This window comes from Schistocerca cancellata, unplaced genomic scaffold, assembly GCF_023864275.1.
Source record: "Schistocerca cancellata isolate TAMUIC-IGC-003103 unplaced genomic scaffold, iqSchCanc2.1 HiC_scaffold_1100, whole genome shotgun sequence".
In the NCBI taxonomy this organism is placed as follows: domain Eukaryota; kingdom Metazoa; phylum Arthropoda; class Insecta; order Orthoptera; family Acrididae; genus Schistocerca; species Schistocerca cancellata.
Window position 1 is genome coordinate 4,809,990 of NW_026047099.1, and position 20,993 is coordinate 4,830,982.

Genomic DNA, 20,993 nt, shown 5'->3' on the forward strand with positions numbered 1-20,993 from the left:
CACCCCTGCCGCACCGAGCGCCCAACACGGAAAGCTGGCGTCAAGTGGCCATTGACACTAACACGTGACGTCGCATTTTGTAAAAGATGCTTTACCACAGTCGTAAACTTAAAACCGAAGCCCATCCGCACAAGAACCTGGCGGAGGTACACATGGCTAATGCGGTCGAAAGCATTGTTGAAATCAATTAAGAAGATGGCAGCTGTCGGCAGTCTCGCACTTTTAACAAAACCGATACAGTCGCGATAGGCGAGGACGGCATCAAAAATGTTTCGACCCTGCACCGCACATGATTGACTATCACTGAGGACCGACGGTAAAACAACTTTAAGGCGTTGAGCCACGCATCGCGTTACAATCTTAAAATCGGCGTTCAGTAAAGTGATCGGCCGAACAGCGTCAATGCAGGGCGTCGCAGTCGATTTGGGAACCAATGTCACTACCCCCTCCTCAAACGCAGCAGGGATAACAGCACCATCCCGTATTTCATTTAAAAGAGCCACAAAAACATCACGAAAAAGATCATAAAATTTCAGATAAAATTCAGCAGGAATGCCGTCGGGACCAGGCGATTTACTTTTAGGGCTTCGTCGGATAGCATCGTACAGGTCGTCAGGTACATAAGCAGCATTTAAAAGCGTCCTATCCGTACGAGTTAAAACATGAGGTATGACGTGTAAAAAATCCCGCAACGCATTACAATCAACATCCAGCGCACGGAAAAGGGAACTAAAATGAGTAAAAACATCCCGCTCAATGTCGGACTGGACAGTAGTCCGTCTACCGTCGCACTGTTTCCAGGTACCGATGTGCAGACGGGCGCGCCGCCTGCGTTCCCTATGCAGATGATAAAGCGACAATGGTTCGCCATCCACAACCCCCGCAGGCTGGCTGCGGACGACGACACCGCCATTAACAGCACGCAAATCAGCGAGAAGCTTACGCTGGAACTGCTTAAAAGCGGGCAGCAAGGCAGGCTGTGACGTCACGCGCAGCGCGAGGTCTTGTAAACACGCCTGATGGAAGCGGGCGGTAGCGCGACGCCACCGAGCCGCCTCGCGGCTAAAATCCATTAAAAACCGCCTCATCACCGGCTTGGCCTCCCCGACCCACCACTCCAGCACACTACAGTCACCTCGCTTGGTCCCGAGCAATTTCTGCCACAGATTGGTAAAACACGTCACAAAATGGTCGTCGTTCAATAATGCACAATTAAATTTCCACAAATTCTTTCGCCTGGGAACACAAAATCTAGGCAATAAAAGCTGACAAAGGTAACCGGAATGATCAGAAAACAGCACGGGAAACATTTCCGTGCGGCAAATACGGGCAGAAAGCGGGGCAGAAACGTAAATTCTGTCCAGGCGGCTGTGCCCCGTGGGATAAAAATGAGTAAAATGCGTAACATCAGGGTTTAAAACACGCCACGTATCAACGAGCTGAAAACTGCGAACCAAGTCGCCGAGCTCGCGACAAATGTTAGGACGAGGCACCTGATCAACAACATCTAAAACGCAATTAAAATCGCCGCCTACAACTAAAGCATCCACATTCCGGTGTAACAGCGCACACAATTCCTGCCCATAAAAAACAGCCCTCGCCGGCTTATCGTTCCCAGACGGAGCATAGACGTTAACAAATACAACGCCCAGTATAGTGCAACTAACGGCACGACCATTAGGTAAAATAGCAACATTTGAAATAGCGAGGTCAGAACGTACTAAAATGGCAGTTCCTGTACTGTGATCCGGTAAAACATTGTCAATAACAGTAAAGTCACTAAAATCGTGTAAAAAGACAAGGGCATCACGCGTCACCTCTTGTAAAAACACAACATGGCAGTGGTGATCACGTAAAAAGTTCTTAAAAGCCAGTATCTTACACGGGTGACTCAATTTGTTAAGATTAATGGTGACAACATTCCACTGGCTAAAATCGTAAGTCATAGACTCACACAATTAAAAGACACACACAAAAGTAAAACACACATAAAACACGGGAGGTGCAGGTGCGCGACAGGGGAGGGGGCACACAGGACACACACTACGTCTCCCCACCCTCCACAACATCCTTCGCCCACTCCGAAGGCTCGAAGGGGGAGAGGGGCGGCAGGGTGGCAGTAGCCGTCACGCCAGAAGCGACCGACACAGAATCCTTAACGGACATCTCCACGTCGGAAGAAGGCACCGACACGCGGTCGTGAATAGAAGGACCAGCGCGACGACGGTGTACATCCTCTGCCTTCCGTTTAGTCGACAGAGATGCCGCAGTCACAGCCGAAACCGTGTCTGGCGCTAAAACAGGCACATCTACAGAGGCGGGTTGACTTAACACAGTCCGCAGATGGCGAACAGCAACGTCACGTTGCTGCGCTGCAACATACAGATCAGCTGACTGTGCGTGGCGAGAGGAGGCACGCTGCTGCTGTCGTTGTTGTTTGCGCGGCGGCTGACGCCCGGAGCCGGCAGCCTGAGGCGGCCGTAGCTCCACGTCGAGGTCGCGCCGCCCGGCGCGGCGTTGCGACGCCCAAGAAGAGGCGGGGGGGCGCCCTACTGGGGACGGACTACGGTCACCTCGCGCTAAACCTCTGTCGTAGGAAGGGGAGCTACTGGCACTGCGGAAGCGTTGCCTACTGGAACTGCGAGAACGAGCTTCATCCCGCTGCGGTTTTGGTTCCACAAAAACATCGCTCGATTCCGCAACAGGAAGAGGCTCAGAAACGTCAGAGGGTGCAACGACGGGTGCAGGCACAGAAGGAGAGGGCTCCGCCTGCGACACAGTGGGGGCAACAGAGTCCGAATTAGGGCGCGAAACAACATCGGTTACCGACTGCGGCACGGAGTCTCCGACACAACAGCACCCACAACCGGTTGAACAACAGCAGGCACGTTTTCCGAAACCGTGGACAAAGAGTCCTGGCCGGTAGTCGCAACAGCAGAGACACTATGATCAGCAGACACATCCATCGCTTCCGCGGCGGCAGCAAGATTAACATCTGCCGCACGCCGCGCGGGCGCGGGGGGGGCGGAACCCAAGACCGTTGCGGCGACGGAAGCAAAACTAACTCCTTGCAAATCGGCCTCAAGCGGTAGCTGAACAGGCCGTTTTCGCTTCGGACAATCCTGCCTATAATGGCCAACACCATTACAAAAGGAGCAAGTTTGTGGCTGGCCACTGTACGTGACAAACGCACGGTGACCGTTTACCAAAATAAAAGACGGAATATGCTGCCTAACCACCATCTTAACACTGCGCACACCGTTCTCGACTTGAAATATATACGCAGACGACCATTTCTCCTTCACGACAGATAAAACAGTGCCATATGGCCGCAAGTGACGAGAAATAGTGTCATTACGTATTTCAAACGGAAGGTTAAATATCCGTATATGTCGAAGACCAAAACCAGCGTGAGACACAGTGACATTACTAATATTTCCGTTAAGGTGTCGAAATTTGCGAACACCGTCATTAACAGAAACTACAGCATCACACAGATCGGAAGATTTGAGTTTTAAGAACACAGAATTTAAGAACGTATCGAACTGAATACCGAGTACGTCATTAGTAGACAACAACAAATCATCAATTAACCAACGATGAACCTCAAAAGCCGAGGGTTTCTCGACGGAACGATCGAATTCGCACTGAATATTGTTCTGTCGCTCCTCACTATCATCGTAAAGAATATCCATTACTTACAGTTCAGTAGAAAGAAAGCCACGTGGCAAAGTAAGCAGACGACACGCGAGGCGCCGCCGGCCAAGTCGCACAAGGAAAACACTGCTCGCTCGGCACCGAGGTGTTGCAGGCGGGCAGCCAGCCAAGTACTAGCCGGGCCCGATGATGCTTAACTTCGGTGACCGGACGAGAACCGGTGTATTCATCATGGTATGGCCGTCGGCGCTCATCTAATGTAGGAGCACGGCAGAATTCGCGTTCGGCTTTTCTCCCAACACACAAAATGTTAGTTTTCGGCCGCATTTGACGAAAGCGCTTCCTTCCGCAACCGCCAGTTCCTCGAGGACGGCGCGGGGAGGCGCGCCCGGCGTCCCAGCAGAGCGACGGCCGAATTGGCGGGCGCACCGCCGCGTGTGTGAGACGCACTGCTGCTCGTTGCACCCCCTGTCATTCGCTGGGCGCGTGCAGCCTTCGACACTAGCGGAGGACGCATCTTGTCCCTGGTATTCAGCGGAGGGAGTGTGCGGGGTGTGGCAGTGTCGTGCTGGAGGGCGCCACTGGTAGCGATGTGGGCTTCCTCGCCTCGCCTCGCCTCGCCTCACACCAGGTGTCTGCGTAGTTTGCAGTGCATTCGCACCATTCCTATCCCTGTCCCTGTCCCCGTCCCGACTTGTCCCGACTTTGCTCGACTGCCGCTCGCTGCCGCTCGGGTCGTGGTCCATATGACAGCGCAAGCACGACAAACGTCTGCGAGACGAGACGAGACGAGACGAGACGAGACGAGACGACTAAGGAATAAATTCGTGGTTACAAATCAAATTTGGAACTCTACACTCCTACACAACAATAGGCGGTGACGTATTTCAGAAATCACCTGCCGATTCGTACTGTTTTGTCGTTTTCAAAGTCTTCTTGGCAAACTTGGTTACCACATTCTCCCTCAAACTGAGTTAATTACTGCATTTTCGTACCATTACAGTAGTTTAAAAGGCTTAAGGAAGCAACTTTGTCACAACAGAAAGGTAGTTTGAAAATTGGGCTGGCGACATGACAAAAAAAAAAAGGAAGGCAGCCAACAGCACCCGGGTTTCCCAGGCGGTCACCCATCCAAGTACTAGCCGGGCCCGATGATGCTTAACTTCGGTGATCGGACGAGAACCGGTGTATTCATCATGGTATGGCCGTCGGCGCTCATCTAATGTAGGAGCACGGCAGAATTCGCGTTCGGCTTTTCTCCCAACACACAAAATGTTAGTTTTCGGCCGCATTTGACGAAAGCGCTTCCTTCCGCAACCGCCAGTTCCTCGAGGACGGCGCGGGGAGGCGCGCCCGGCGTCCCAGCAGAGCGACGGCCGAATTGGCGGGCGCACCGCCGCGTGTGTGAGACCCACTGCTGCTCGTTGCACCCCCTGTCATTCGCTGGGCGCGTGCAGCCTTCGACACTAGCGGAGGACGCATCTTGTCCCTGGTGTTCAGCGGAGGGCCTGTGCGGGGTGTGGCAGTGTCGTGCTGGAGGGCGCCACTGGTAGCGATGTGGGCTTCCTCGCCTCGCCTCGCCTCACACCAGGTGTCTGCGTAGTTTGCAGTGCATTCGCACCATTCCTATCCCTGTCCCTGTCCCCGTCCCGACTTGTCCCGACTTTGCTCGACTGCCGCTCGCTGCCGCTCGGGTCGTGGTCCATATGACAGCGCAAGCACGACAAACGTCTGCGAGACGAGACGAGACGAGACGAGACGAGACGACTAAGGAATACATTCGTGGTTACAAATCAAATTTGGAACTCTACACTCCTACACAACAATAGGCGGTGACGTATTTCAGAAATCACCTGCCGATTCGTACTGTTTTGTCGTTTTCAAAGTCTTCTTGGCAAACTTGGTTAGCACATTCTCCCTCAAACTGAGTTAATTACTGCATTTTCGTACCATTACAGTAGTTTAAAAGGCTTAAGGAAGCAACTTTGTCACAACAGAAAGGTAGTTTGAAAATTGGGCTGGCGACATAACAAAAAAAAAAAGGAAGGGAGCCAACAGCACCCGGGTTTCCCAGGCGGTCACCCATCCAAGTACTAGCCGGGCCCGATGATGCTTAACTTCGGTGATCGGACGAGAACCGGTGTATTCATCATGGTATGGCCGTCGGCGCTCATCTAATGTAGGAGCACGGCAGAATTCGCGTTCGGCTTTTCTCCCAACACACAAAATGTTAGTTTTCGGCCGCATTTGACGAAAGCGCTTCCTTCCGCAACCGCCAGTTCCTCGAGGACGGCGCGGGGAGGCGCGCCCGGCGTCCCAGCAGAGCGACGGCCGAATTGGCGGGCGCACCGCCGCGTGTGTGAGACGCACTGCTGCTCGTTGCACCCCCTGTCATTCGCTGGGCGCGTGCAGCCTTCGACACTAGCGGAGGACGCATCTTGTCCCTGGTGTTCAGCGGAGGGCCTGTGCGGGGTGTGGCAGTGTCGTGCTGGAGGGCGCCACTGGTAGCGATGTGGGCTTCCTCGCCTCGCCTCGCCTCGCCTCACACCAGGTGTCTGCGTAGTTTGCAGTGCATTCGCACCATTCCTATCCCTGTCCCTGTCCCCGTCCCGACTTGTCCCGACTTTGCTCGACTGCCGCTCGCTGCCGCTCGGGTCGTGGTCCATATGACAGCGCAAGCACGACAAACGTCTGCGAGACGAGACGAGACGAGACGAGACGAGACGACTAAGGAATAAATTCGTGGTTACAAATCAAATTTGGAACTCTACACTCCTACACAACAATAGGCGGTGACGTATTTCAGAAATCACCTGCCGATTCGTACTGTTTTGTCGTTTTCAAAGTCTTCTTGGCAAACTTGGTTAGCACATTCTCCCTCAAACTGAGTTAATTACTGCATTGTCGTACCATTACAGTAGTTTAAAAGGCTTAAGGAAGCAACTTTGTCACAACAGAAAGGTAGTTTGAAAATTGGGCTGGCGACATAACAAAAAAAAAAAAAAGGAAGGGAGCCAACAGCACCCGGGTTTCCCAGGCGGTCACCCATCCAAGTACTAGCCGGGCCCGATGATGCTTAACTTCGGTGATCGGACGAGAACCGGTGTATTCATCATGGTATGGCCGTCGGCGCTCATCTAATGTAGGAGCACGGCAGAATTGGCGTTCGGCTTTTCTCCCAACACACAAAATGTTAGTTTTCGGCCGCATTTGACGAAAGCGCTTCCTTCCGCAACCGCCAGTTCCTCGAGGACGGCGCGGGGAGGCGCGCCCGGCGTCCCAGCAGAGCGACGGCCGAATTGGCGGGCGCACCGCCGCGTGTGTGAGACGCACTGCTGCTCGTTGCACCCCCTGTCATTCGCTGGGCGCGTGCAGCCTTCGACACTAGCGGAGGACGCATCTTGTCCCTGGTGTTCAGCGGAGGGCCTGTGCGGGGTGTGGCAGTGTCGTGCTGGAGGGCGCCACTGGTAGCGATGTGGGCTTCCTCGCCTCGCCTCGCCTCGCCTCACACCAGGTGTCTGCGTAGTTTGCAGTGCATTCGCACCATTCCTATCCCTGTCCCTGTCCCCGTCCCGACTTGTCCCGACTTTGCTCGACTGCCGCTCGCTGCCGCTCGGGTCGTGGTCCATATGACAGCGCAAGCACGACAAACGTCTGCGAGACGAGACGAGACGAGACGAGACGAGACGACTAAGGAATAAATTCGTGGTTACAAATCAAATTTGGAACTCTACACTCCTACACAACAATAGGCGGTGACGTATTTCAGAAATCACCTGCCGATTCGTACTGTTTTGTCGTTTTCAAAGTCTTCTTGGCAAACTTGGTTAGCACATTCTCCCTCAAACTGAGTTAATTACTGCATTTTCGTACCATTACAGTAGTTTAAAAGGCTTAAGGAAGCAACTTTGTCACAACAGAAAGGTAGTTTGAAAATTGGGCTGGCGACATAACAAAAAAAAAAAAAAGGAAGGGAGCCAACAGCACCCGGGTTTCCCAGGCGGTCACCCATCCAAGTACTAGCCGGGCCCGATGATGCTTAACTTCGGTGATCGGACGAGAACCGGTGTATTCATCATGGTATGGCCGTCGGCGCTCATCTAATGTAGGAGCACGGCAGAATTCGCGTTCGGCTTTTCTCCCAACACACAAAATGTTAGTTTTCGGCCGCATTTGACGAAAGCGCTTCCTTCCGCAACCGCCAGTTCCTCGAGGACGGCGCGGGGAGGCGCGCCCGGCGTCCCAGCAGAGCGACGGCCGAATTGGCGGGCGCACCGCCGCGTGTGTGAGACGCGCTGCTGCTCGTTGCACCCCCTGTCATTCGCTGGGCGCGTGCAGCCTTCGACACTAGCGGAGGACGCATCTTGTCCCTGGTGTTCAGCGGAGGGCCTGTGTGGGGTGTGGCAGTGTCGTGCTGGAGGGCGCCACTGGTAGCGTTGTGGGCTTCCTCGCCTCGCCTCGCCTCGCCTCGCCTCGCCTCGCCTCGCCTCACACCAGGTGTCTGCGTAGTTTGCAGTGCATTCGCACCATTCCTATCCCTGTCCCTGTCCCCGTCCCGACTTGTCCCGACTTTGCTCGACTGCCGCTCGCTGCCGCTCGGGTCGTGGTCCATATGACAGCGCAAGCACGACAAACGTCTGCGAGACGAGACGAGACGAGACGAGACGAGACGACTAAGGAATAAATTCGTGGTTACAAATCAAATTTGGAACTCTACACTCCTACACAACAATAGGCGGTGACGTATTTCAGAAATCACCTGCCGATTCGTACTGTTTTGTCGTTTTCAAAGTCTTCTTGGCAAACTTGGTTAGCACATTCTCCCTCAAACTGAGTTAATTACTGCATTTTCGTACCATTACAGTAGTTTAAAAGGCTTAAGGAAGCAACTTTGTCACAACAGAAAGGTAGTTTGAAAATTGGGCTGGCGACATAACAAAAAAAAAAAAAGGGAAGGCAGCCAACAGCACCCGGGTTTCCCAGGCGGTCACCCATCCAAGTACTAGCCGGGCCCGATGATGCTTAACTTCGGTGATCGGACGAGAACCGGTGTATTCATCATGGTATGGCCGTCGGCGCTCATCTAATGTAGGAGCACGGCAGAATTCGCGTTCGGCTTTTCTCCCAACACACAAAATGTTAGTTTTCGGCCGCATTTGACGAAAGCGCTTCCTTCCGCAACCGCCAGTTCCTCGAGGACGGCACGGGGAGGCGCGCCCGGCGTCCCAGCAGAGCGACGGCCGAATTGGCGGGCGCACCGCCGCGTGTGTGAGACGCACTGCTGCTCGTTGCACCCCCTGTCATTCGCTGGGCGCGTGCAGCCTTCGACACTAGCGGAGGACGCATCTTGTCCCTGGTGTTCAGCGGAGGGCCTGTGCGGGGTGTGGCAGTGTCGTGCTGGTGGGCCCACTGGTAGCGATGTGGGCTTCCTCGCCTCGCCTCGCCTCGCCTCGCCTCACACCAGGTGTCTGCGTAGTTTGCAGTGCATTCGCACCATTCCTATCCCTGTCCCTGTCCCCGTCCCGACTTGTCCCGACTTTGCTCGACTGCCGCTCGCTGCCGCTCGGGTCGTGGTCCATATGACAGCGCAAGCACGACAAACGTCTGCGAGACGAGACGAGACGAGACGAGACGAGACGACTAAGGAATAAATTCGTGGTTACAAATCAAATTTGGAACTCTACACTCCTACACAACAATAGGCGGTGACGTATTTCAGAAATCACCTGCCGATTCGTACTGTTTTGTCGTTTTCAAAGTCTTCTTGGCAAACTTGGTTAGCACATTCTCCCTCAAACTGAGTTAATTACTGCATTTTCGTACCATTACAGTAGTTTAAAAGGCTTAAGGAAGCAACTTTGTCACAACAGAAAGGTAGTTTGAAAATTGGGCTGGCGACATAACAAAAAAAAAAAAAAGGAAGGCAGCCAACAGCACCCGGGTTTCCCAGGCGGTCACCCATCCAAGTACTAGCCGGGCCCGATGATGCTTAACTTCGGTGATCGGACGAGAACCGGTGTATTCATCATGGTATGGCCGTCGGCGCTCATCTAATGTAGGAGCACGGCAGAATTCGCGTTCGGCTTTTCTCCCAACACACAAAATGTTAGTTTTCGGCCGCATTTGACGAAAGCGCTTCCTTCCGCAACCGCCAGTTCCTCGAGGACGGCGCGGGGAGGCGCGCCCGGCGTCCCAGCAGAGCGACGGCCGAATTGGCGGGCGCACCGCCGCGTGTGTGAGACGCACTGCTGCTCGTTGCACCCCCTGTCATTCGCTGGGCGCGTGCAGCCTTCGACACTAGCGGAGGACGCATCTTGTCCCTGGTGTTCAGCGGAGGGCCTGTGCGGGGTGTGGCAGTGTCGTGCTGGAGGGCGCCACTGGTAGCGATGTGGGCTTCCTCGCCTCGCCTCGCCTCGCCTCACACCAGGTGTCTGCGTAGTTTGCAGTGCATTCGCACCATTCCTATCCCTGTCCCTGTCCCCGTCCCGACTTGTCCCGACTTTGCTCGACTGCCGCTCGCTGCCGCTCGGGTCGTGGTCCATATGACAGCGCAAGCACGACAAACGTCTGCGAGACGAGACGAGACGAGACGAGACGAGACGAGACGACTAAGGAATAAATTCGTGGTTACAAATCAAATTTGGAACTCTACACTCCTACACAACAATAGGCGGTGACGTATTTCAGAAATCACCTGCCGATTCGTACTGTTTTGTCGTTTTCAAAGTCTTCTTGGCAAACTTGGTTAGCACATTCTCCCTCAAACTGAGTTAATTACTGCATTTTCGTACCATTACAGTAGTTTAAAAGGCTTAAGGAAGCAACTTTGTCACAACAGAAAGGTAGTTTGAAAATTGGGCTGGCGACATAACGAAAAAAAAAAAAAGGAAGGGAGCCAACAGCACCCGGGTTTCCCAGGCGGTCACCCATCCAAGTACTAGCCGGGCCCGATGATGCTTAACTTCGGTGATCGGACGAGAACCGGTGTATTCATCATGGTATGGCCGTCGGCGCTCATCTAATGTAGGAGCACGGCAGAATTCGCGTTCGGCTTTTCTCCCAACACACAAAATGTTAGTTTTCGGCCGCATTTGACGAAAGCGCTTCCTTCCGCAACCGCCAGTTCCTCGAGGACGGCGCGGGGAGGCGCGCCCGGCGTCCCAGCAGAGCGACGGCCGAATTGGCGGGCGCACCGCCGCGTGTGTGAGACGCACTGCTGCTCGTTGCACCCCCTGTCATTCGCTGGGCGCGTGCACCCTTCGACACTAGCGGAGGACGCATCTTGTCCCTGGTGTTCAGCGGAGGGCCTGTGCGGGGTGTGGCAGTGTCGTGCTGGAAGGCGCCACTGGTAGCGATGTGGGCTTCCTCGCCTCGCCTCGCCTCGCCTCACACCAGGTGTCTGCGTAGTTTGCAGTGCATTCGCACCATTCCTATCCCTGTCCCTGTCTCCGTCCCGACTTGTCCCGACTTTGCTCGACTGCCGCTCGCTGCCGCTCGGGTCGTGGTCCATATGACAGCGCAAGCACGACAAACGTCTGCGAGACGAGACGAGACGAGACGAGACGAGACGAGACGACTAAGGAATAAATTCGTGGTTACAAATCAAATTTGGAACTCTACACTCCTACACAACAATAGGCGGTGACGTATTTCAGAAATCACCTGCCGATTCGTACTGTTTTGTCGTTTTCAAAGTCTTCTTGGCAAACTTGGTTAGCACATTCTCCCTCAAACTGAGTTAATTACTGCATTTTCGTACCATTACAGTAGTTTAAAAGGCTTAAGGAAGCAACTTTGTCACAACAGAAAGGTAGTTTGAAAATTGGGCTGGCGACATAACAAAAAAAAAAAAAAGGAAGGCAGCCAACAGCACCCGGGTTTCCCAGGCGGTCACCCATCCAAGTACTAGCCGGGCCCGATGATGCTTAACTTCGGTGATCGGACGAGAACCGGTGTATTCATCATGGTATGGCCGTCGGCGCTCATCTAATGTAGGAGCACGGCAGAATTCGCGTTCGGCTTTTCTCCCAACACACAAAATGTTAGTTTTCGGCCGCATTTGACGAAAGCGCTTCCTTCCGCAACCGCCAGTTCCTCGAGGACGGCGCGGGGAGGCGCGCCCGGCGTCCCAGCAGAGCGACGGCCGAATTGGCGGGCGCACCGCCGCGTGTGTGAGACGCACTGCTGCTCGTTGCACCCCCTGTCATTCGCTGGGCGCGTGCAGCCTTCGACACTAGCGGAGGACGCATCTTGTCCCTGGTGTTCAGCGGAGGGCCTGTGCGGGGTGTGGCAGTGTCGTGCTGGAGGGCGCCACTGGTAGCGATGTGGGCTTCCTCGCCTCGCCTCGCCTCGCCTCACACCAGGTGTCTGCGTAGTTTGCAGTGCATTCGCACCATTCCTATCCCTGTCCCTGTCCCCGTCCCGACTTGTCCCGACTTTGCTCGACTGCCGCTCGCTGCCGCTCGGGTCGTGGTCCATATGACAGCGCAAGCACGACAAACGTCTGCGAGACGAGACGAGACGAGACGAGACGAGACGAGACGAGACGACTAAGGAATAAATTCGTGGTTACAAATCAAATTTGGAACTCTACACTCCTACACAACAATAGGCGGTGACGTATTTCAGAAATCACCTGCCGATTCGTACTGTTTTGTCGTTTTCAAAGTCTTCTTGGCAAACTTGGTTAGCACATTCTCCCTCAAACTGAGTTAATTACTGCATTTTCGTACCATTACAGTAGTTTAAAAGGCTTAAGGAAGCAACTTTGTCACAACAGAAAGGTAGTTTGAAAATTGGGCTGGCGACATAACAAAAAAAAAAAAGGAAGGGAGCCAACAGCACCCGGGTTTCCCAGGCGGTCACCCATCCAAGTACTAGCCGGGCCCGATGATGCTTAACTTCGGTGATCGGACGAGAACCGGTGTATTCATCATGGTATGGCCGTCGGCGCTCATCTAATGTAGGAGCACGGCAGAATTCGCGTTCGGCTTTTCTCCCAACACACAAAATGTTAGTTTTCGGCCGCATTTGACGAAAGCGCTTCCTTCCGCAACCGCCAGTTCCTCGAGGACGGCGCGGGGAGGCGCGCCCGGCGTCCCAGCAGAGCGACGGCCGAATTGGCGGGCGCACCGCCGCGTGTGTGAGACGCACTGCTGCTCGTTGCACCCCCTGTCATTCGCTGGGCGCGTGCACCCTTCGACACTAGCGGAGGACGCATCTTGTCCCTGGTGTTCAGCGGAGGGCCTGTGCGGGGTGTGGCAGTGTCGTGCTGGAGGGCGCCACTGGTAGCGATGTGGGCTTCCTCGCCTCGCCTCGCCTCGCCTCACACCAGGTGTCTGCGTAGTTTGCAGTGCATTCGCACCATTCCTATCCCTGTCCCTGTCCCCGTCCCGACTTGTCCCGACTTTGCTCGACTGCCGCTCGCTGCCGCTCGGGTCGTGGTCCATATGACAGCGCAAGCACGACAAACGTCTGCGAGACGAGACGAGACGAGACGAGACGAGACGAGACGAGACGACTAAGGAATAAATTCGTGGTTACAAATCAAATTTGGAACTCTACACTCCTACACAACAATAGGCGGTGACGTATTTCAGAAATCACCTGCCGATTCGTACTGTTTTGTCGTTTTCAAAGTCTTCTTGGCAAACTTGGTTAGCACATTCTCCCTCAAACTGAGTTAATTACTGCATTTTCGTACCATTACAGTAGTTTAAAAGGCTTAAGGAAGCAACTTTGTCACAACAGAAAGGTAGTTTGAAAATTGGGCTGGCGACATAACAAAAAAAAAAAAGGAAGGGAGCCAACAGCACCCGGGTTTCCCAGGCGGTCACCCATCCAAGTACTAGCCGGGCCCGATGATGCTTAACTTCGGTGATCGGACGAGAACCGGTGTATTCATCATGGTATGGCCGTCGGCGCTCATCTAATGTAGGAGCACGGCAGAATTCGCGTTCGGCTTTTCTCCCAACACACAAAATGTTAGTTTTCGGCCGCATTTGACGAAAGCGCTTCCTTCCGCAACCGCCAGTTCCTCGAGGACGGCGCGGGGAGGCGCGCCCGGCGTCCCAGCAGAGCGACGGCCGAATTGGCGGGCGCACCGCCGCGTGTGTGAGACGCACTGCTGCTCGTTGCACCCCCTGTCATTCGCTGGGCGCGTGCAGCCTTCGACACTAGCGGAGGACGCATCTTGTCCCTGGTGTTCAGCGGAGGGCCTGTGCGGGGTGTGGCAGTGTCGTGCTGGAGGGCGCCACTGGTAGCGATGTGGGCTTCCTCGCCTCGCCTCGCCTCGCCTCACACCAGGTGTCTGCGTAGTTTGCAGTGCATTCGCACCATTCCTATCCCTGTCCCTGTCCCCGTCCCGACTTGTCCCGACTTTGCTCGACTGCCGCTCGCTGCCGCTCGGGTCGTGGTCCATATGACAGCGCAAGCACGACAAACGTCTGCGAGACGAGACGAGACGAGACGAGACGAGACGACTAAGGAATAAATTCGTGGTTACAAATCAAATTTGGAACTCTACACTCCTACACAACAATAGGCGGTGACGTATTTCAGAAATCACCTGCCGATTCGTACTGTTTTGTCGTTTTCAAAGTCTTCTTGGCAAACTTGGTTAGCACATTCTCCCTCAAACTGAGTTAATTACTGCATTTTCGTACCATTACAGTAGTTTAAAAGGCTTAAGGAAGCAACTTTGTCACAACAGAAAGGTAGTTTGAAAATTGGGCTGGCGACATAACAAAAAAAAAAAAGGAAGGGAGCCAACAGCACCCGGGTTTCCCAGGCGGTCACCCATCCAAGTACTAGCCGGGCCCGATGATGCTTAACTTCGGTGATCGGACGAGAACCGGTGTATTCATCATGGTATGGCCGTCGGCGCTCATCTAATGTAGGAGCACGGCAGAATTCGCGTTCGGCTTTTCTCCCAACACACAAAATGTTAGTTTTCGGCCGCATTTGACGAAAGCGCTTCCTTCCGCAACCGCCAGTTCCTCGAGGACGGCGCGGGGAGGCGCGCCCGGCGTCCCAGCAGAGCGACGGCCGAATTGGCGGGCGCACCGCCGCGTGTGTGAGACGCACTGCTGCTCGTTGCACCCCCTGTCATTCGCTGGGCGCGTGCAGCCTTCGACACTAGCGGAGGACGCATCTTGTCCCTGGTGTTCAGCGGAGGGCCTGTGCGGGGTGTGGCAGTGTCGTGCTGGAGGGCGCCACTGGTAGCGATGTGGGCTTCCTCGCCTCGCCTCGCCTCGCCTCACACCAGGTGTCTGCGTAGTTTGCAGTGCATTCGCACCATTCCTATCCCTGTCCCTGTCCCCGTCCCGACTTGTCCCGACTTTGCTCGACTGCCGCTCGCTGCCGCTCGGGTCGTGGTCCATATGACAGCGCAAGCACGACAAACGTCTGCGAGACGAGACGAGACGAGACGAGACGAGACGACTAAGGAATAAATTCGTGGTTACAAATCAAATTTGGAACTCTACACTCCTACACAACAATAGGCGGTGACGTATTTCAGAAATCACCTGCCGATTCGTACTGTTTTGTCGTTTTCAAAGTCTTCTTGGCAAACTTGGTTAGCACATTCTCCCTCAAACTGAGTTAATTACTGCATTTTCGTACCATTACAGTAGTTTAAAAGGCTTAAGGAAGCAACTTTGTCACAACAGAAAGGTAGTTTGAAAATTGGGCTGGCGACATAACAAAAAAAAAAAAAATGGAAGGCAGCCAACAGCACCCGGGTTTCCCAGGCGGTCACCCATCCAAGTACTAGCCGGGACCGATGATGCTTAACTTCGGTGATCGGACGAGAACCGGTGTATTCATCATGGTATGGCCGTCGGCGCTCATCTAATGTAGGAGCACGGCAGAATTCGCGTTCGGCTTTTCTCCCAACACACAAAATGTTAGTTTTCGGCCGCATTTGACGAAAGCGCTTCCTTCCGCAACCGCCAGTTCCTCGAGGACGGCGCGGGGAGGCGCGCCCGGCGTCCCAGCAGAGCGACGGCCGAATTGGCGGGCGCACCGCCGCGTGTGTGAGACGCACTGCTGCTCGTTGCACCCCCTGTCATTCGCTGGGCGCGTGCAGCCTTCGACACTAGCGGAGGACGCATCTTGTCCCTGGTGTTCAGCGGAGGGCCTGTGCGGGGTGTGGCAGTGTCGTGCTGGAGGGCGCCACTGGTAGCGATGTGGGCTTCCTCGCCTCGCCTCGCCTCGCCTCACACCAGGTGTCTGCGTAGTTTGCAGTGCATTCGCACCATTCCTATCCCTGTCCCTGTCCCCGTCCCGACTTGTCCCGACTTTGCTCGACTGCCGCTCGCTGCCGCTCGGGTCGTGGTCCATATGACAGCGCAAGCACGACAAACGTCTGCGAGACGAGACGAGACGAGACGAGACGAGACGAGACGACTAAGGAATAAATTCGTGGTTACAAATCAAATTTGGAACTCTACACTCCTACACAACAATAGGCGGTGACGTATTTCAGAAATCACCTGCCGATTCGTACTGTTTTGTCGTTTTCAAAGTCTTCTTGGCAAACTTGGTTAGCACATTCTCCCTCAAACTGAGTTAATTACTGCATTTTCGTACCATTACAGTAGTTTAAAAGGCTTAAGGAAGCAACTTTGTCACAACAGAAAGGTAGTTTGAAAATTGGGCTGGCGACATAACAAAAAAAAAAAAAGGAAGGGAGCCAACAGCACCCGGGTTTCCCAGGCGGTCACCCATCCAAGTACTAGCCGGGCCCAATGATGCTTAACTTCGGTGATCGGAAGAGAACCGGTGTATTCATCATGGTATGGCCGTCGGCGCTCGTCTAATGTAGGAGCACGGCAGAATTCGCGTTCGGCTTTTCTCCCAACACACAAAATGTTAGTTTTCGGCCGCATTTGACGAAAGCGCTTCCTTCCGCAACCGCCAGTTCCTCGAGGACGGCGCGGGGAGGCGCGCCCGGCGTCCCAGCAGAGCGACGGCCGAATTGGCGGGCGCACCGCCGCGTGTGTGAGACGCACTGCTGCTCGTTGCACCCCCTGTCATTCGCTGGGCGCGTGCAGCCTTCGACACTAGCGGAGGACGCATCTTGTCCCTGGTGTTCAGCGGAGGGCCTGTGCGGGGTGTGGCAGTGTCGTGCTGGAGGGCGCCACTGGTAGCGATGTGGGCTTCCTCGCCTCGCCTCGCCTCGCCTCACACCAGGTGTCTGCGTAGTTTGCAGTGCATTCGCACCATTCCTATCCCTGTCCCTGTCCCCGTCCCGACTTGTCCCGACTTTGCTCGACTGCCGCTCGCTGCCGCTCGGGTCGTGGTCCATATGACAGCGCAAGCACGACAAACGTCTGCGAGACGAGACGAGACGAGACGAGACGAGACGACTAAGGAATACATTCGTGGTTACAAATCAAATTTGGAACTCTACACTCCTACACAACAATAGGCGGTGACGTATTTCAGAAATCACCTGCCGATTCGTACTGTTTTGTCGTTTTCAAAGTCTTCTTGGCAAACTTGGTTAGCACATTCTCCCTCAAACTGAGTTAATTACTGCATTTTCGTACCATTACAGTAGTTTAAAAGGCTTAAGGAAGCAACTTTGTCACAACAGAAAGGTAGTTTGAAAATTGGGCTGGCGACATAACAAAAAAAAAAAAAAGGAAGGGAGCCAACAGCACCCGGGTTTCCCAGGCGGTCACCCATCCAAGTACTAGCCGGGCCCGATGATGCTTAACTTCGGTGATCGGACGAGAACCGGTGTATTCATCATGGTATGGCCGTCGGCGCTCATCTAATGTAGGAGCACGGCAGAATTCGCGTTCGGCTTTTCTCCCAACACACAAAATGTTAGTTTTCGGCCGCATTTGACGAAAGCGCTTCCTTCCGCAACCGCCAGTTCCTCGAGGACGGCGCGGGGAGGCGCGCCCGGCGTCCCAGCAGAGCGACGGCCGAATTGGCGGGCGCACCGCCGCGTGTGTGAGACGCACTGCTGCTCGTTGCACCCCCTGTCATTCGCTGGGCGCGTGCACCCTTCGACACTAGCGGAGGACGCATCTTGTCCCTGGTGTTCAGCGGAGGGCCTGTGCGGGGTGTGGCAGTGTCGTGCTGGAGGGCGCCCGCCACTGGTAGCGATGTGGGCTTCCTCGCCTCGCCTCGCCTCGCCTCACACCAGGTGTCTGCGTAGTTTGCAGTGCATTCGCACCATTCCTATCCCTGTCCCTGTCCCCGTCCCGACTTGTCCCGACTTTGCTCGACTGCCGCTCGCTGCCGCTCGGGTCGTGGTCCATATGACAGCGCAAGCACGACAAACGTCTGCGAGACGAGACGAGACGAGACGAGACGAGACGAGACGACTAAGGAATAAATTCGTGGTTACAAATCAAATTTGGAACTCTACACTCCTACACAACAATAGGCGGTGACGTATTTCAGAAATCACCTGCCGATTCGTACTGTTTTGTCGTTTTCAAAGTCTTCTTGGCAAACTTGGTTAGCACATTCTCCCTCAAACTGAGTTAATTACTGCATTTTCGTACCATTACAGTAGTTTAAAAGGCTTAAGGAAGCAACTTTGTCACAACAGAAAGGTAGTTTGAAAATTGGGCAGGCGACATAACAAAAAAAAAAAAAAGGAAGGGAGCCAACAGCACCCGGGTTTCCCAGGCGGTCACCCATCCAAGTACTAGCCGGGCCCGATGATGCTTAACTTCGGTGATCGGACGAGAACCGGTGTATTCATCATGGTATGGCCGTCGGCGCTCATCTAATGTAGGAGCACGGCAGAATTCGCGTTCGGCTTTTCTCCCAACACACAAAATGTTAGTTTTCGGCCGCATTTGACGAAAGCGCTTCCTTCCGCAACCGCCAGTTCCTCGAGGACGGCGCGGGGAGGCGCGCCCGGCGTCCCAGCAGAGCGACGGCCGAATTGGCGGGCGCACCGCCGCGTGTGTGAGACGCACTGCTGCTCGTTGCACCCCCTGTCATTCGCTGGGCGCGTGCACCCTTCGACACTAGCGGAGGACGCATCTTGTCCCTGGTGTTCAGCGGAGGGCCTGTGCGGGGTGTGGCAGTGTCGTGCTGGAGGGCGCCACTGGTAGCGATGTGGGCTTCCTCGCCTCGCCTCGCCTCGCCTCACACCAGGTGTCTGCGTAGTTTGCAGTGCATTCGCACCATTCCTATCCCTGTCCCTGTCCCCGTCCCGACTTGTCCCGACTTTGCTCGACTGCCGCTCGCTGCCGCTCGGGTCGTGGTCCATATGACAGCGCAAGCACGACAAACGTCTGCGAGACGAGACGAGACGAGACGAGACGAGACGAGACGACTAAGGAATAAATTCGTGGTTACAAATCAAATTTGGAACTCTACACTCCTACACAACAATAGGCGGTGACGTATTTCAGAAATCACCTGCCGATTCGTACTGTTTTGTCGTTTTCAAAGTCTTCTTGGCAAACTTGGTTAGCACATTCTCCCTCAAACTGAGTTAATTACTGCATTTTCGTACCATTACAGTAGTTTAAAAGGCTTAAGGAAGCAACTTTGTCACAACAGAAAGGTAGTTTGAAAATTGGGCTGGCGACATAACAAAAAAAAAAAAGGAAGGGAGCCAACAGCACCCGGGTTTCCCAGGCGGTCACCCATCCAAGTACTAGCCGGGCCCGATGATGCTTAACTTCGGTGATCGGACGAGAACCGGTGTATTCATCATGGTATGGCCGTCGGCGCTCATCTAATGTAGGAGCACGGCAGAATTCGCGTTCGGCTTTTCTCCCAACACACAAAATGTTAGTTTTCGGCCGCATTTGACGAAAGCGCTTCCTTCCACAACCGCCAGTTCCTCGAGGATGGCGCGGGGAGGCGCGCCCGGCGTCCCAGCAGAGCGACGGCCGAATTGGCGGGCGCACCGCCGCGTGTGTGAGACGCACTGCTGCTCGTTGCACCCCCTGTCATTCGCTGGGCGCGTGCAGCCTTCGACACTAGCGGAGGACGCATCTTGTCCCTGGTGTTCAGCGGAGGGCCTGTGCGGGGTGTGGCAGTGTCGTGCTGGAGGGCGCCACTGGTAGCGATGTGGGCTTCCTCGCCTCGCCTCGCCTCGCCTCACACCAGGTGTCTGCGTAGTTTGCAGTGCATTCGCACCATTCCTATCCCTGTCCCTGTCCCCGTCCCGACTTGTCCCGACTTTGCTCGACTGCCGCTCGCTGCCGCTCGGGTCGTGGTCCATATGACAGCGCAAGCACGACAAACGTCTGCGAGACGAGACGAGACGAGACGAGACGAGACGAGACGACTAAGGAATAAATTCGTGGTTACAAATCAAATTTGGAACTCTACACTCCTACACAACAATAGGCGGTGACGTATTTCAGAAATCACCTGCCGATTCGTACTGTTTTGTCGTTTTCAAAGTCTTCTTGGCAAACTTGGTTAGCACATTCTCCCTCAAACTGAGTTAATTACTGCATTTTCGTACCATTACAGTAGTTTAAAAGGCTTAAGGAAGCAACTTTGTCACAACAGAAAGGTAGTTTGAAAATTGGGCTGGCGACATAACAAAAAAAAAAAAAGGAAGGGAGCCAACAGCACCCGGGTTTCCCAGGCGGTCACCCATCCAAGTACTAGCCGGGCCCGATGATGCTTAACTTCGGTGATCGGACGAGAACCGGTGTATTCATCATGGTATGGCCGTCGGCGCTCATCTAATGTAGGAGCACGGCAGAATTCGCGTTCGGCTTTTCTCCCAACACACAAAATGTTAGTTTTCGGCCGCATTTGACGAAAGCGCTTCCTTCCGCAACCGCCAGTTCCTCGAGGACGGCGCGGGGAGGCGCGCCCGGCGTCCCAGCAGAGCGACGGCCGAATTGGCGGGCGCACCGCCGCGTGTGTGAGACGCACTGCTGCTCGTTGCACCCCCTGTCATTCGCTGGGCGCGTGCACCCTTCGACACTAGCGGAGGACGCATCTTGTCCCTGGTGTTCAGCGGAGGGCCTGTGCGGGGTGTGGCAGTGTCGTGCTGGAGGGCGCCACTGGTAGCGATGTGGGCTTCCTCGCCTCGCCTCGCCTCGCCTCACACCAGGTGTCTGCGTAGTTTGCAGTGCATTCGCACCATTCCTATCCCTGTCCCTGTCCCCGTCCCGACTTGTCCCGACTTTGCTCGACTGCCGCTCGCTGCCGCTCCGGTCGTGGTCCATATGACAGCGCAAGCACGACAAACGTCTGCGAGACGAGACGAGACGAGACGAGACGAGACGACTAAGGAATAAATTCGTGGTTACAAATCAAATTTGGAACTCTACACTCCTACACAACAATAGGCGGTGACGTATTTCAGAAATCACCTGCCGATT

General features: G+C 54.6%; 17 non-coding genes and 1 pseudogene across 17 annotated transcripts; all 18 read right to left on the reverse strand.

Annotated features, from left to right (window-relative positions):
* Window positions 1-3,788: 3,788 nt before the first annotated feature.
* LOC126155430 (5S ribosomal RNA) lies at window positions 3,789-3,905 on the reverse strand (annotated as a pseudogene).
* Window positions 3,906-4,751: 846 nt separating this feature from the next.
* On the reverse strand, window positions 4,752-4,870 carry LOC126155742 (5S ribosomal RNA). Its single transcript, XR_007533183.1, has one exon. It is a non-coding gene; the product is annotated as a 5S ribosomal RNA (ribosomal RNA).
* Window positions 4,871-5,706: 836 nt separating this feature from the next.
* Window positions 5,707-5,825, reverse strand: LOC126155743 (5S ribosomal RNA). The gene has a single exon (XR_007533184.1). It is a non-coding gene; the product is annotated as a 5S ribosomal RNA (ribosomal RNA).
* Window positions 5,826-6,669: 844 nt separating this feature from the next.
* On the reverse strand, window positions 6,670-6,788 carry LOC126155744 (5S ribosomal RNA). Its single transcript, XR_007533185.1, has one exon. It is a non-coding gene; the product is annotated as a 5S ribosomal RNA (ribosomal RNA).
* An 844-nt stretch (window positions 6,789-7,632) lies between these two features.
* LOC126155745 (5S ribosomal RNA) lies at window positions 7,633-7,751 on the reverse strand. Its single transcript, XR_007533186.1, has one exon. It is a non-coding gene; the product is annotated as a 5S ribosomal RNA (ribosomal RNA).
* An 864-nt stretch (window positions 7,752-8,615) lies between these two features.
* LOC126155746 (5S ribosomal RNA) lies at window positions 8,616-8,734 on the reverse strand. Its single transcript, XR_007533187.1, has one exon. It is a non-coding gene; the product is annotated as a 5S ribosomal RNA (ribosomal RNA).
* An 848-nt stretch (window positions 8,735-9,582) lies between these two features.
* Window positions 9,583-9,701, reverse strand: LOC126155747 (5S ribosomal RNA). The gene has a single exon (XR_007533188.1). It is a non-coding gene; the product is annotated as a 5S ribosomal RNA (ribosomal RNA).
* An 849-nt stretch (window positions 9,702-10,550) lies between these two features.
* On the reverse strand, window positions 10,551-10,669 carry LOC126155748 (5S ribosomal RNA). The gene has a single exon (XR_007533189.1). It is a non-coding gene; the product is annotated as a 5S ribosomal RNA (ribosomal RNA).
* An 849-nt stretch (window positions 10,670-11,518) lies between these two features.
* Window positions 11,519-11,637, reverse strand: LOC126155749 (5S ribosomal RNA). Its single transcript, XR_007533190.1, has one exon. It is a non-coding gene; the product is annotated as a 5S ribosomal RNA (ribosomal RNA).
* An 852-nt stretch (window positions 11,638-12,489) lies between these two features.
* Window positions 12,490-12,608, reverse strand: LOC126155750 (5S ribosomal RNA). The gene has a single exon (XR_007533191.1). It is a non-coding gene; the product is annotated as a 5S ribosomal RNA (ribosomal RNA).
* An 852-nt stretch (window positions 12,609-13,460) lies between these two features.
* LOC126155751 (5S ribosomal RNA) lies at window positions 13,461-13,579 on the reverse strand. Its single transcript, XR_007533192.1, has one exon. It is a non-coding gene; the product is annotated as a 5S ribosomal RNA (ribosomal RNA).
* Window positions 13,580-14,421: 842 nt separating this feature from the next.
* On the reverse strand, window positions 14,422-14,540 carry LOC126155753 (5S ribosomal RNA). Its single transcript, XR_007533194.1, has one exon. It is a non-coding gene; the product is annotated as a 5S ribosomal RNA (ribosomal RNA).
* An 845-nt stretch (window positions 14,541-15,385) lies between these two features.
* LOC126154801 (5S ribosomal RNA) lies at window positions 15,386-15,504 on the reverse strand. The gene has a single exon (XR_007532336.1). It is a non-coding gene; the product is annotated as a 5S ribosomal RNA (ribosomal RNA).
* An 848-nt stretch (window positions 15,505-16,352) lies between these two features.
* LOC126155789 (5S ribosomal RNA) lies at window positions 16,353-16,471 on the reverse strand. Its single transcript, XR_007533227.1, has one exon. It is a non-coding gene; the product is annotated as a 5S ribosomal RNA (ribosomal RNA).
* An 844-nt stretch (window positions 16,472-17,315) lies between these two features.
* On the reverse strand, window positions 17,316-17,434 carry LOC126155754 (5S ribosomal RNA). Its single transcript, XR_007533195.1, has one exon. It is a non-coding gene; the product is annotated as a 5S ribosomal RNA (ribosomal RNA).
* Window positions 17,435-18,287: 853 nt separating this feature from the next.
* On the reverse strand, window positions 18,288-18,406 carry LOC126155756 (5S ribosomal RNA). Its single transcript, XR_007533196.1, has one exon. It is a non-coding gene; the product is annotated as a 5S ribosomal RNA (ribosomal RNA).
* An 847-nt stretch (window positions 18,407-19,253) lies between these two features.
* Window positions 19,254-19,372, reverse strand: LOC126155757 (5S ribosomal RNA). The gene has a single exon (XR_007533197.1). It is a non-coding gene; the product is annotated as a 5S ribosomal RNA (ribosomal RNA).
* An 848-nt stretch (window positions 19,373-20,220) lies between these two features.
* Window positions 20,221-20,339, reverse strand: LOC126155758 (5S ribosomal RNA). Its single transcript, XR_007533198.1, has one exon. It is a non-coding gene; the product is annotated as a 5S ribosomal RNA (ribosomal RNA).
* Between the last annotated feature and the right edge of the window lie 654 nt (window positions 20,340-20,993).